Source organism: Capricornis sumatraensis, chromosome 9 (genome assembly GCF_032405125.1).
Source record: "Capricornis sumatraensis isolate serow.1 chromosome 9, serow.2, whole genome shotgun sequence".
NCBI classification, from domain to species: domain Eukaryota; kingdom Metazoa; phylum Chordata; class Mammalia; order Artiodactyla; family Bovidae; genus Capricornis; species Capricornis sumatraensis.
The window spans coordinates 46,598,678-46,612,610 of record NC_091077.1 but is presented as its reverse complement, the minus strand read 5'-3'; positions in this window follow the sequence as shown (position 1 = coordinate 46,612,610).

Below are 13,933 nucleotides of genomic sequence, written 5' to 3'. Positions count from 1 at the left end.
ATGAGATGATCTTTCTTTGGTCACCAGATGGTCCCTACCTTTCTTCAAGTCTGTAGGTCTTAGATACAAACTTAACTAGCGTAACTTGATTATAATGAAGCAATATAATTTTGGAAGCCAATGCTATACTTCAAATGTAAAACTGTGATTAGAGGACTTAAGAAGGATATTAAATTCTACCTAGTGGCTGTCTGGTTGAAGCCCAGACAAATCTCACTGCCTTTAAGAATGGCTTCATCTGAAGCATGAGGACCTGACTACAGTGCTTTCTAGTTTACCAAGCAATTTCACATCCATCATCTGACATTAGCCTCACAATGTCCAGTGAAGTAGAAGGAATTATTGTATCTGTAGCACAGATGAGGCAAGGGGCTCAGAGGTTAAGTGGTTCACCCAAGGTCATGAGGTTAATGAGAGGAGAACATGGGGCTTGGAGCCACATCTGGGTCCAGGCCCATTTCTTTCTCCCAGATACTTTTGTGTTCCAGGCTTCCCTCACCTGACCCAGAGCACAGATCCCCACAGTCAGAGACATTTCTATATGATGATTTGTAATCAAGCCAAAGATGAATAATGATGAATATGTGATTAGGTTGAACCATATAAAATTGCTGGTTATTGTTTACTACAGAAATGGTGATTTCATGTGGTTCAACCTAGTAACCAGCACTTACTTGGATGCTTACCATTGGTTAGGCACTGAGCCAAGCTCTTTATCATCACATCATCTTATCTAATCATAATAACCTTATTATCTCCAATTTAAAGATGAGGAGTCTGAAGTCAGGGCATCCAAACCAGTAAGTGAAGGGGCAGGACTTAAATTCATGCACCTAAGCCCAGAGCATACACCCTTCACCAGTGCACTGCCCTACCATTTATTTCTCCAGCAGGAAAGCATGAGCCCCTAATGACAGAAAACATGTCTTAATCAACTGCATAGTGCCACAAGCAACACCTAATATTCATTCATTCAACAAATTTGAGGGCATAGTAGGCTTCTTGTTGTGAGACAATTCTTTGGTGAGTCTCAAGCATTTCTACACGTGGTGAACAGAGGCACTAACTGCTCTTTAGTCTGTTCCAGACTATCTTTTCAAAGCTATTTGTATACTGAACAGACTTGGAAGATAGAGATCGTGTCTCTATCCAGAGCAAAGGACAGATACAGACTGTCCACTATAAAAGAATCATGTTCCCTAAGCTCAGAGCCCCTCTCCTGTAATGCAAGTGTCATGTGGCCCTCTTCCTGCCACCCTAGAAAAATCAGGACTTGGGAACCATCCTAATGATACTAATATCCTGGTTACTGCTATTGCTGTGAGTAATAGACTATCCTTTGCCTCTGACTACGAGTTCCCTATCTTCCACCAGCATGAAACTGTGGCAGGCTAACCGGTTAGCTTGCAAGCAAGATACAGTCTCAGAACAGAGTTGTTGACTATGCTGGCCAAACGAAGGATTGCGTGTAACAAGCACTGCTGGTGTACACGGCTCTGTGTCTTAAACATTTTAATAGTGTCAGAGAGCCATGCCTGCCACTCCCAGAGAGATAGTGCCAAGATAGTGGGTCTGGTTTCCCTGACCCACTGCAAAATAGCCACATCAGCACTAACTTTTATTGGGAACTGACTGGGTGTCTGGCTCCAATTTTTTGAATTCTGCAGTGTCTCCCTGGGAGCATTTTGTGTTTGTTGAGCAAATGATCCATTCCACTATTCAACAAATATTAATTGAGTGCTTACTGTGTGCCTGACTCTGCTCCAGTATTTGGGAGAATCAGACAGACAGGACCCCTGCTTTCATGGGGTTTAGCCACTGCTGGGAGAAACAGTCAGCACACAAAATATCAGATAGTGATTTAAAAAAAAAGAAATCTCTGCTCTAATTTAAGGAGCTTCCCTCATAGCTCAGCTGGTAAAAAATCTGCCTGTAATGCAGGAGACCTGGGTTCAATTCCTGGATTGGGAAGATCCCCTGGAGAAGGAAACGGCAACCCACTCCAGTATTCTTGCCTGGAGAATCCCACAGACAGAGGAACCTGACGGGCTACAATACAGTCCATGGGGTCATAAGAGTCAGACAAGACTTAGCGACTAAACCACCACCATGCACTAAAGAGTCAGTAAAACCCCTTCAAAAGTGCTGGTCAGGGGAGACCCCTGGGAAGAGGGGGCCTTTAAGCTGACCCCTGACTGATGAGAGTCAGCTTTGCATGGATCAGGAGGATGAGCAGCTCAATCAGAGGGAATATGATTGGTGTGTTCAAAGGAGAAGTACGAAGCCAGTATGAATGGAGCCCAGCAAAGCAGGAGGTGACGGCAGAAAGAGACAGAGCAACAGTGTGTGGGACTTTATGGTGCTCCAAGGATGCTGCTGCTGCTGCTAAGTTGCTTCAGTCGTGTCCGACTCTGTGCGACCCCATAGACGGCAGCCCACCAGGCTCCCCCGTCCCTGGGATTCTCCAGGCAAGAACACTGGAGTGGGTTGCCATTTCCTTCTCCAATGCATGAAAGTGAAAAGTGAAAGTGAAGTTGCTCAGTCGTGTCCGACTCTTAGCAACCCCATGGACTGCAGCCTACCAGGCTTCTCCATCCATGGGATTTTCCAGGCAACAGTACTGGAGTGGGGTGCTATTGCCGTCTCCCATTGACTTAGCAGTAGCAGCAGCAATCAGAACCTGGCAGCCCCACGTAACAAGAACCACCACACTGTAGGTGCCAGATCCCGCATCATGAAGGACTTTTACTCCACAACTCATTGTCTGTAAGGTGACCACCTGCTAGAAAAACAAGCACACAAAAAACCTAGGTAGCATGAATTTCCAGAGAATGGCTGTTTAACAAAGTAAACATAAGGGATTCTTTTTTTCTTCTTAGAAAAGACCAGAGCTTCTGTGACACCAGCTGAGTTCAGTTGACACAGGCTCCTACAGGAAACCCTTGCCCCAAGAGGCTCAAAGAACCAAAGTATGAGTCACCCCCTGATTATGGGCTACACGAGGCCACCAGCACATGAGGGGAGCTGCCAGAGACTGGAGCAGGGGCTCAGGAAGACCGTGCAGCTGTGTGTCGAGTCTGGGGTTTTTAAAGAAAGGGGAAGGGGTGGGGGCAGAAGACTGGGGGCCCTTGCAAATATCATAGTACCTTCCAGACCACCTTTTCTAATGTAGTTAAAGGAAGTATTTATAAAAAGAAAAGAAAAACTCAATGACTAAAGATGATAATAATCCAGTTAAAACAGTCACCACCACAACAAACCTCCAAATACTCAAACCCAGGGGAACAACTCAGTAAAGTAAAACTGAATGGCATCATGAAAAAGAATTATCTATTATGAATGTAAGCACATAAAACTTGAATAAAATGTTAGGTAGAAAATTTTCTCTATAATTGATCAAAATGATGCAAAAACTAGTCAGACTGGAGGAGTTAGAGAGATATCAATGGTAGTTCAGAAGTGGGAGAGGTTACATATTTTATAAAGGTGCTCACCTAATTAAAAATTATAAACAACAGACCTTTCCTGGTCTCAAAACTGGAATACAAGTTTTAAGGAAAACACATTTTCCAGAGTCAGCAAGACCTGACATATCAGAGCTTCATTTAGAAGCCCATTACACTGGCCAAGCTGGACCTAGAGATTGTCATACTGAGTGAAGTAAGTTCAGACACAGAAAGACAAATATCATATGATATTGCTTATATGTGGAATCTTAAAAAAAAAAAAGGTACAGATGAATGTATTTACAAAACAGAAATAGAGTCACAGAAGTAGAAAACAAACTTATGGTTATTAGGAGATAAGGTGAGGGAGGGATAAATGGGGAGATTGGGCTTGACATATATACACTACTACATGTAAAATAGATAACTAATAAAACGCCCCTGTACAGCACAGGGAACTCTACTCAATACTCTGTAATGGGCTATATGGGAGAAGATTCTAAAAAAAGAGTGGATACCTATATACATATAACTGATTCACTTTGCTGTATACCTGAAACTAATACAACATTGGAGATCAATTATGCTCCAACACAATTAAAAAAAAAAAAGAAGTCATTGGAAATAAAAGTGAGCCCCATCAGTCCTTAAATGTTCTTAGGCATTTGCAGCTTTCTCTGCTAGAGGCAGCAGTTTTAATAAGTCGCCCTGTCCAGATTCGCCTAATGATACGCTTTCTACATTAAAAAAAAAAAAAAAAAGGCTTGTGAAACTTAACTCCTCTGACAGAAGCAAGCTCAGGTCTCTGAAGCAGCGAAGATTTCAGATTTCCGCCGGGTTTCCTTGCACCTGCCCTTGCGACGCATGAGGTTTTGTGTGCAGAAGCCTCCAGGGGTTGAAATTTAGCCCTGTCCATGTAGCGGGAAGGTCAGCCGAAGTCACTGGGTCCCAAGACACTGGACTTCAATCTCCGACCAAAAACAAAACATCAAAACACTTCTATTCACTGGGACGTGCTTAGCAGCGCGCTGGCATTTACAAATGTAACGCAGCACCGCATGGCTTAGAGAAGGGGCTCAGCTTAGAAAGTCGATTGTTCTTCAGAGGTCTGACAGCCTCTATAAGATCTCTGTCAGCCCGGCTCCAGCAAACACTCCCGAGAAAACCAGCCTCCTCCAGGCTGAGCCCCGGCTGCCACCTGATATCTGAATGAGGAACAGAGCCAGCAAAATCCTAACTCCTTTTGGGATGTCTGCTTCTGTGGGAAATGGTTTTGACTTTGTAAAAACCATTAATGTGGGAAAAAATTAATTTTAGATGGGCTTTTAAAAGTTGTTGCGCAACCACTAATCAGAGTCCATAGTCTTTCCCTAGGAAGAAAATTTTTGCTCCATTTACCGGTCTATTTCTTAGTAAGTATCTTCCCATCTGGGCAGACTCCTTTTTTGGTGTTATTATTTGTTAGAATGATGATAATTTACAGTAGCATGTGTGTTCAATCGCGCCCAATGCTTTTGCAACCCCATGGACTGTAGCCTACCAGACTCCTCTGTCCTTGGAATTTTTCAGGAAAGAATACTGAAGTGGGTTGTCATTTCCTCCTCTGGTGGATCTTCCTGACCCAGGGATCGAACCCACATCTCCTGAGTCTCCTGCATTGCAGGTAGATTCTTTACCACTGAGCTATCAGGGAAGTCCCAATTACAACAGCAGTCAGAGCTAACTGTTCATTTACTGTGTGCTACTTGAAAAGAAATGCAAAAAAGCAAAATGGCTGTCTGAGGAGGCCTTACAAATAGCTGTGAAAAGAAGAGAAGCAAAAAGCAAAGGAGAAAAGGAAAGATATTCCCATTTGAATGCAGAGGTTTAAAGAATAGCAAGGAGAGATAAGAAAGCCTTCCTCAGTGATCAATGCAAAGAAATAGAGGAAAACAACAGAATGGGAAAGACTAGAGATCTCTTCAAGAAAATTAGAGATACCAAGGGACAGTTCATGCAAAGATGGGCTCAATAAAGAACAGAAATGACATGGACCTAACAGAAGCAGAAGATATTAAGAAGAGGTGGCAAGAATACACAGAAGAACTGTACAAAAAAGATCTTCACGACCAAGATAATCACTATGGTGTGATCACTCACCTAGAGCCAGACATCCTGGAATGTGAAGTCTAGTGGGCCTTAGAAAGCACCACTAAGAACAAAGCTAGTGGAGGTGATGGAATTCCAGTTGAGCTGTTTCAAATCCTGAAAGATGATGCTGTGGAAGTGCTGCACTCAATATGCCAGCAAATTTGGAAAAGTCAGCAGTGGCCCCAGGACTGGAAAAGGTCAGTTTTCATTCCAATCCCAAAGAAAGGCAATGCCAAAGAATGCTCAAACTATCGCACAATTGCACTCATCTCACACGCTAGTAAAGTAATGCTTAAAATTCTGTAAGCCAGGCTTCAGCAATACGTGAACCGTGAACTTCCTGATGTTCAAGCTGGTTTTAGAAGAGGTAAAGGAACCAGAGATCAAATTACCAACATCTGCTGGATCATGGAAAAAGCAAGAGAGTCCCAGAAAAACATCTATTTCTGCTTTATTGACTATGCCAAAGTCTTTGACTGTGTGGATCACAATAAACTGTGGAAAATTCTGAAAGAGATGGGAATACCAGACCACCTGACCTGCCTCTTGAGAAATCTGTATGCAGGTCAGGAAGCAACAGTTAGACCTGGACATGGAATAACAGACTTATTCCAAATAGGAAAAGGAGTGCGTCAAGGCTGTTTATTGTCACCCTGCTTATTTAACTTATATGCAGAGTACATCATGAGAAACACTGGGCTGGAGGAAACACAAGCTGGAATCAAGATTGCTGGGAGAAATATCAATAACCTCAGGTATGCAGATGACACCACCCTTATGACAGAAAGTGAAGAGGAACTAAAAAGCCTCTTGATGAAAGTGAAAGAGGAGAGCGAAAAAGTTGGCTTAAAGCTCAACATTCAGAAAACTAAGATCATGGCATCTGGTCCCATCACTTCGTGGGAAATAGATGGGGAAACAGTGGAAATAGTGACAAACTTTATTTTGGGGGGCTCCAAAATCACTGCAAATGGTGATTGCAGCCACGAAATAGCCATAAAAGACGCTTACTCCTTGGAAGGAAAGTTATGACCAACCTAGATAGCATATTAAAAAGCAGAGACATTATTTTGCTGACTAAGGTCCCTCTAGTCAAGGCTATGGTTTTTCCAGTGGTCCTGTGTGGATGTAAGAGTTGAACTGTGAAGAAAGCTGAGCACCGAAGAATTGATGTTTTTGAACTGTGGTGTTGGAGAAGACTCTTGAGAGTCCCATGCAGTGCAAGGAGATTGAATCAATCCATCCTAAAGGTGACCAGTCCTGGGTGTTCATTGGAAGGACTAATGCTGAGGCTGAAACTCCAATATGCTGGCCAACTCATGCAAAGAATTGACTCACTGGAAAAACCCTGATGCTGGGAGGGATTGGGGGCAGGAGGAGAAGGGGATGACAGAGGATGAGATGGCTGGATGGCATCACTGACTCGATAGACATGAGTTTGGGTGAACTCTGGGAGTTGGTGATGGACAGGGAGGCCTGGTGTGCTGTGTTTCATGGGGTCACAAAGAATCAGACACAACTGAGTGACTGAACTGAACTGAACTGACTTGGCCTCACAACAAAAAAAAAAGAGAGCATTACTCCTACTATGTAGAAAGGACATAGAGGTTCAGAGAGTTAAGGGATTTGCCCAAGGAAGTTACCTGGCTAGTAACTGGCAGAACACTGATTTGAAACTCTAGGTTGTGTTTCAGTTTCCCCACTTCACTGTGGATGCACCTATAGATGACAGCAGCCCTTGAACTTGATAAGAAACTTCCTTCTGTCCTGGAAAATCCCAGTTTAACCTGGTGAGCACTGAACAACTGCCCACCATGTTTGGGGCTCTGTCCTAATTCACCCCTCTTACCGCTGGGTGCCCACAGGACAAGGAGCCAACTACACAAGTGGTGACACTTGCCCAGGGCAGAGTGCAAATGGCTTAGCAGTGGCACCAAGTAGGGCAATGGGGGTCTAGAAGAGAGGGCAGTTAGTTCTAACTGAGGCTTCAGGTAAGGCTTCTGAAGGAGAGAGCATCTGAGCTGAATGGGGCTTCAGAGATGGAGAGAAGCTTTTTCAATGTACTTTTGAAAAGTAAAGTGAGGAGATGATGGTAGAGAATTTAGAAACAGAGAATAAGGATAAAAGAAAAATTATCTTTAATTCCATCACTCAAAGGATGATGGTATTTCTCTCTTCATCAAAATAACTTTAATGAGGTATAATTTACAGGCGATAAAATGTACATGTGTACAATCTGCTGAGTACTAACAAATGAATACGCTTGTTTACCCTCCATCTCAATCAAAAAATAGAGCATTTCTGGGTCGGGAAGACCCCCTGGAGAAGGAAATGGCAACCCACTCCAGTATTCTTGCCTGGGAAATCTCATGGTGGCTATACAGTTCATTGGGTTGCAAAAGAGTCAGAAGCAACTTAGGGACTAAACAACAATTACCCCATAAAATTCTCTTGTGTCCCCTTCCATTCAGTTCTTTTCCTTCTCTGGCTCCAGACAATCACTGATTCACTCTCTGCCATTTTAGATTAATTTTACAGGTTCTAGAATTCCATATAAATGCAATCATACATTATGGACTCTTTGGGGCTTCTTTCAGTCAGGATAATGTTTCAAAGATTCTAGTAATATTGTTATGTATATCAGTGATCCAAATGCTTGTTTGCTAAATGATATTTCATTGTACATGTATATCACAATTTGCATACATTCACCTGCTGATGGATACTTGGGCTGTTTCTGGCTTGGAGCTACAGTGACTAAAGCTGCTATAAACACTCCTACACACGTTTTTGAGTGGACATATGCTTTCAGTTCTCTTGGGGAAACACCTAAGGGCAGGATTCCGAGTTACATAATAAGGGTGTATTTAAAAGAACTGCCACACTGTTTTCCAAAGTAGTTGTACCAATTCCCAGGTCTTGGCAGCAGTATATGAGAGTTACAACTGTTTCAAATACTTGCCCAGACTTGGTATTCTTATTCTTTTTGATTTTAGCAATTCTAATGGATGTATAGTGACATCATATGATGGTTTTAATTTTTGTTGAGCATCTTTTCATGATTTTATTGGCCCTCCATAGACTGTATATCTTCTTCTGTCTATTCAAGTCCTTTGCTCATTGTTATACTGCTATTTTTATTTCAACATACATTCAATGTACAATCAGGTTAATATATATCATAAATGAATATTAGTTATTCCCAAACACTACTGTGAGGGAAGTAGCAGAACAGAAAAAAAGCCAAAGTAATAGTGAAATGTATATCTAAAACAAAGTTTTAAAATCGAAGTTGAAGACGACCCTGGTGGCACAGTGGATAAGAATCTGCCTGCCAATGCCAGGTACATGGGTTCAACCCCTGGTCCGGGAAGACCCCACATGCCACAGAGCAGCTAAGCCTGTGTGCCACAACTACTGAGCCCATGTGCCGCAACTACTGAAGTGGGCACCCACGCACATCCTAAGCCTGTGCTCCACAACCCGAGAAGCCACCAAATGAGGAAGGCCGTGCCTGCACTGCATGGTGAGCAGCCCCCGCTTGCTGCAACTAGAGAAAGCCCATGCACAGCAAAGAAGACCCAGCACAGCCATAAATAAATAATTTTTAAAAAATGGAATCAGAGTTGATTACCACTACTTATTTTTTTTGTCAGTTTTCAAATTGGGTTGTCTATCTTATTATCAACTTATGAATGTTTATTTTGTATTCTGAATGCAGCTCCTTTGTCAGATGTATGCGTTCCAACTCTTTTTTCTATTCTGTGACGTGAATTTTCATTTTCTTAACAGTATCTTTTCAAGAGCAAAAGGTTTTAATTTTTATGAAGTCCAGTTTATCTTTTTCTTTTAACATTCATGATTTTTGTTTTCCCTCTAGGGTATATTTGCCTACTCCAAGGTTGTATAAAGGTTGGCCCCCTGATGTGAAGAGCCACCTCACTGGAAAAGACCCAGAAGCTGGAAGAGACTGAAGGCAAAAGAAGAAGAGGGGACGGTCAGAGGATGAGATGGTTAGATAGCATCACCAACTCAATGGACATGAGTTTGAGCAAATTCTGGGAGACAGTGAAGGACAGGGAATCCTGGCGTGCTGCAATCAACGAGGTCACAAAGAGTCAGACACAGCTGAGCGACTGAACAACAGCAAATCTGAATAGCAATCTCATCAGCGGCTGTGAGTGTTGGCTGCCTCCTTCAGAGAACTGCACTCAGCTGATGGGAGCACGGGACAGCCTAGGTGGCTATGTCCTCCCATCAGCTAGTCTATAGCCAAGAACCAGTCAATGAAGGTACAAGTTGGACAGTTTTAAAGTACTGTTCATATTCCAGAGCATCCTGTGGGATCAGCTTGAGGCTGGACTTCATCTGGACCCACATCTTCGCTTTTCTTCTTTCCCTGTCCTACCCTGTTCTCCTCACTCCTAGATAGGTTTTACCTAATAACACTCATACACCAAATCAGTTGCTCAAGAATCTCTGATTCATATTCTACTTTTAGGGAATGCAACCTAAAAAAGTTAGCTAGACTTGCACAAAAAAAGATGTGGCTAACCCTAAGGCTTGCATTGAAAGTAGGAGGTCCTTTCTGAGCCTCTGTATCCCCATCAGTCGAAGGATTTATTAAGATCCTTAGCTGTGCTCATATTCTGTGACCTAACTGGGACAAATGCTGCTTTGTCTCCCTTCCTCTGCGGAAAATGTTCCCCAGAATACACCATTTACACATTGGCTCCCATGAGTCATCAGCATGCCTTCCACCCAGCCAGTTTATTTCAACCAATTTTTCAACCAATTACTCAGGATGCTTACATCACTACCTCAGAGCAAAGGCAAACCTCTTTTTTTTTTTTTAACTCATAATCCAGAATATCATATGCAAACTTGCTGAGATGCAGCCTTCCATAACAGACTTGATTTGGGCATCTAGAAAACACAGCCTTCAATTGTAAGCCTGTGAAATGCTATACCATAATTACAGTTTCTAGGCACCTCTAATGAGCCATTAAGATGGATTTGCAGAGTAAGCAGAGCCTGGGCAGCCAGCAGCAGGTGAGACTGGAGGGTCTAGTGCTTTCTCTCTGAGGGGAGAGACCCACCAGGAAAAATCTGCTATAGAGGAAAATCATGGAAGAAGATGCGATTTCATCATCTAATACTCAACACCACGGGGAAGACCCTTCTGAGATTTTCCCATTTCCTGGAATAAAAACTCACTTTGAGAACAGAGAACATTTTATACTCAGCTTATGGGAATGCAAATTGATATTATCACTTTGGAAAACAATTTGACATTATAAAGTACTATTTACCTTGGGTCCAGCAATTCAATTCCTAGTCATATATTCTAGAGAAATTTTGCACTTGAGCACCAAGAGCTAAGCAAAAGAAGCCTTGTTTACAACAGCCCCAAAGTGGAAACAACTTGAATACCCAATTTCAGGAGAATGCATAAACACCCTGGGGTACCAGCACACAACAGGGCATCCAGCGTGAATGAACTATGACAATGTCCATCAACCTGAATGGATCTTCCAACTATAACACTGAACAAAAAGCAGATCACAAAGATTACATAAACCAGACCATAATATCCTTTTTATAAAGCAAAAGACGAGAGGGTGATAGCCATTAACTTTGGAATGGTGGGCAGGGGCAGGGCAGAGGGATAAGATACAAGAGGGATCAGCAATGGTGACTATAGTGAGTTGAACAGCGTCCGCCCCCCACCCAAAGAAAGAGATGTTCAAGTCCTCACCCCAGTACCTGTGAATATAACTTTATCTAGAAATAAGTTCTTTGCAGATGTAATTAAGTTAAGGATCTAGGACTGAGATCATTCTGGATTTAAGGTGGGTCCTAGATCCAGTGACTGGTGTCTTTATAAGGAAAGCGAGAGAGAGAGAGATTTGAGGTGCAGACACGGGGAAGAAAGCCATATGAAGGAAGGCAGAGATTGGAGTGATGCTACTCTAAGCCAGGAATGCCAGGAATGACCAGAAGCTAGAAGAGGAAAGGAAGGGTTCTTCTCTAGAGTCTGCACAGAGAGCCTAGCACTGCAGACACCTAGATTCTGGACTTCACGCCTCCAGAACTGTGAATGAATACATATCTGTTGTGTTAAGCCACTCAGCTTGTGGTAATTTGTTATGGCAGCCCCTGGAAACTAATCCAGTGATGCTCTAGACCTCAAGTTGCATAATACATTCTTGGGCAATTATTTTAAAATTCTGTGTCATAGCATGTACTCTACATGTGTTCCCTTGCATGAAGCAAACATTACAAAATATGATCGGGGCATAAAAGTAGAAAAACATGCATAAGCAAAGCATATGTTGTTAAGCCTTTCTACAGTTCCTGAGAGATCTGAGGAATCTCATGGCTATCAAGATCCTACTATGTGTCAATGGTCATGCTAAGAACATTACAGATGATGTGACATTCTATCACCAAAGTAGTCCTGTGGTAAATAAATCACCTATTCTGCAAACAAGAAAAGTAAGGCTGGGGGATAGTGAAATGCTTGCCTAATGTAACATAGCAAATAAGGAACAAGGACTCAAAAGAGGGTCAGTTTGTAAAGTCCATGCTATGGTTTTTCCAGTAGCCATGTATGGATGTGAAAGTTGGACCATAAGGAAGGCTGAGCATCAAAGAGTTGATGCTTTCGAATGGTGGTGCTGGGGAAGACTCTTGAGGGTCCTTTGGATAGCAAGGAGACCACAATAGTCAATCCTAAAGGAAATCAACTTTGAATAATTTTTGGAAGGACTGATGCTAAAGCTGAAGCTCCAATACTTTGGCCACCTGATGCAAAGAGCCATTGGAAAAGACCCTGATGCTGGGAAAGATTGAGGGCAACAGGAGAAGGGGGCAGCAGAGGATGAGATGGTTAGATAGCATCACTGACTCAGTGGGCATGAGTTTCAGCAAACTCCAGGATATAGTGAAGGACAGGGAAGTTTGGCATGCTGCAGTCTATTGGGACGAAAAGAGTTGGACGCAACTTAGCAACTGAACAACAGCAACCATGCCTTTCCCACCATAACGCCTCAGGTCATCCATATTTTCCTCAAGCTGTTAGTCTGCCCAAATACCAGAGGTTACCAGTTATAACTTCAGGCCAAAAAAAAGAAAAGGTGAATATATACCCGGTTTATCACCTATTCTAAATTTCTCCACACAGAGCTGGATAAACATTGTTTTATCTCACCATTTTTATGTGAGTTATGTATTCAATGGCTCTTATCTTCCAAAGCCTCTCAGCATGACCTTTGTTGTTGCTTTTATTGTTCAGTTGCCCAGTTGTGCCTGACTCTTTGTGACCCCATGGACTGCAGCACGCCTTGGACTATAGCATTCCCCATCTCTCACCATCTCCTGAAGTTTGCCCAAGTTCATGTCCACTGCATGAGTGATGCCATCCAGCCATCTCATCCTCTGACACCCTGTTCTCCTTCTGCCCTCAGTCTTTCCCAGCATCAGGGACTTTTCCAAGGAGTCGGCTGTTTGCATCAAGTGGCCAAAATACTAGAGCTTTAGCTTCAGGATCAGTCCTTCCAGTGAGGATTCAGGGTTGATTTCCCTTAAGACTGACTGGTTTGATCTCCTTGCTGTTCTGTGACCTATTTAGATCACCTTAAATTAACCAAAAATTGCAATTCATCCATCACCCATCTCTTGATCGAGCTATACCAACCACAGTGCTGCTGGCAATACAAAAATAAAGACGAAATCAAGTTTTTACCTTCTCCTTCTCCTGGGGGTGGGAGTAGGATTAACTTTGCTTCTCCTGCCATAATGAAGGACCAGCTACACTATCAGCTCAAGAGGAAAAAACTCTCAGGAGACATTTCCCCTGGCTTACCTGAGACTATTCTTGTGTTAGCATGGAAGGTTCCATACCCTGAAAAGCCCCTCAGTCTTGGATTAGCCAGGACAGTTTGGTTATCCCTAGTGGAAATCTCCCTTTCTTCTGAGATGTGAAGTATTTGGTTGGCCAAGAAGTTTAAGTTTTTCTGTAACATCTTATGAAAAACCAAAATGAACATTTTGGCCAACCCAATATTTACCAAGGATGGGAAAGAGAAACCTAGGTTATCTGTTCCAACAATGTACAATTCCTCTGGGACCTAGTTTGAGGCTGTGGCATCTCCCCACATTCTCCTATGAGCAAAGGCACTTGTTAGACCCTGAGGCCAAGTCAGGATGCTGGGATCTGCAACACAGGGCATGCTCACTCCCCTTGAGCAGGTGCTGCCTTCATTCCTTCCCTTCCCTGACTCTCTCCATAAGCAGTGGGTCTTAATGAATTGATAACCAAAGGTCAGCTTCCCAAGTTGCACCCCAGTTTCCCC